Genomic DNA, 1,774 nt, shown 5'->3' with positions numbered 1-1,774 from the left:
CTTATCGTAACATTTTATTATGTAAATCGGGGTGTCACATTTTGGTATCAGAGCTATTTACTTATCGTAACATTTTATTATGTAAATCGGGGTGTCACACTATTGTTCACTTCTTTACTTGCGTTCAGGCGGAAAGGGGGGGGGGAGGTGAATTTTACGGAAGCTTAATTTTTTTATCCACATTATATAACTGTTTATTAAGTAAAACTATTAATTATAATTATTAAGCGTATGATAAATAACCAAAATTACCTAAAATTATGGAAAACATGACAAATAAGCAAAATAACCTAAAACTATGGAGTGCATGACAAATCAGCAAAATCACTTCATAAATAATAGTATAGATTCTGCTGAATAATTAATTGCATAAATTTAATTTAATTGCATCCTTTATATACTAAAACGCAAGTCGTCTGGCCAATCGGAAATAGACATGTGGCAAAAAAAAAAAATTTAATTAATTTTTTATTTTCATCTCTTTTTCTGCAGTTAAAATATTCAAGAACCGACTTCCTTTTTTTCTCAGAATAAAATAATTTACGTAAGATGTTATCTAATTTGAAACATCCCACTTCCTAATTTTTACGTTAGATGTCATCTCAAAACATCCCACTTTCCACGATCCACCTTTTTCGTCAACAATCTTTTCTTTTCTCAGTTTCTATAAATTTGAATACGACAGACAACAGCGGAATTCCCAATCAATCGAAAATACAATTGGAAAGTTCGTACTCAATCTTCTTCAGTTTTTTTTTTCTCGTTTTTTTTCCTTCAGTTTCAATACCCTAATTCAAATTGGGGCCGTAAAGATATCATGAACTTGCCGAGTTTTATTTTCTGAGTAAACAGTTTCAGCAACCCATTCTCCCCAGTGATGTTGTCTTACTCCTTTGTACAATTTTGTTGGCTTCAGAGGGGCACCATATTGCTTCATCCAAAACCGGTTTAAGGATAAGAAGATTTGAGAAAGAGCAGATATGGTGTATCTGAATTGCTGGAGATTCATTCGTGCAAAGAGACATCATGATAAAATTCAGCTAAAAAAGAGAAGGGGGGAGTAAGATATGAAGCAGACGTGGTGGTACGATAGGAGCAATGGATTTTGATAAAAGGTAAAAAAGCTTCTATTAATTAACAACCAAAAGGATTAGATTACTGAATTGTTTTCCTACTATGCAAAATGCTTTACAGCAAAATGTGGATTGAAAACACCCTTGAAACACTACGGTGAGCACAATAATACATTTTCTACAATTTTAATGTTTCAGTTATTCAGTGAGACAATTTGTTTATTTACTATCGTAGGCTATGAACTTCAAGTGATGAAAATATGGTTATGTTTTTTTTTTTTTTTTGGTAAAATATAAGAAGCACAAGACATAAAGAAGTAAAAAAGAGAAGCTTCAAACAAGATTTGTATTCAAGAATTTTAGCAAAAAAAAAAAGATTTATATTCAAGAAGCTAATTAAGATCAATGTAATTTTTAAACTAATCTAAGTTAATTGCATATGTCATGGTTAATCAGTTTTAACTTTGTCACTGATTTGTTTCTTCTTAATAAATTAAAGTTATTTTATATATGTACGTAACCGAAAACTGTTTTTGTTTAAGTAAAATTACGCCCGTGCGTAGCACGGGATCTAATACTAGTACACAATAAAGAAAGAGTCACTAAATGGGCTTTTTATCATGTTGGCTCACTTTCTGGACTTCGTACGTTGCCAAACTGAGCCTGCCTCTTCCAGGAGGAATCCAAGGATAAGTTCCCCC

The sequence above is a fragment of the Brassica oleracea genome, chromosome C1 (assembly GCF_000695525.1).
Source record: "Brassica oleracea var. oleracea cultivar TO1000 chromosome C1, BOL, whole genome shotgun sequence".
Taxonomy (NCBI): Eukaryota; Viridiplantae; Streptophyta; class Magnoliopsida; order Brassicales; family Brassicaceae; genus Brassica; species Brassica oleracea.
The sequence above is the reverse complement of the archived record's forward strand: the minus strand, read 5'-3'. Positions refer to the sequence as shown.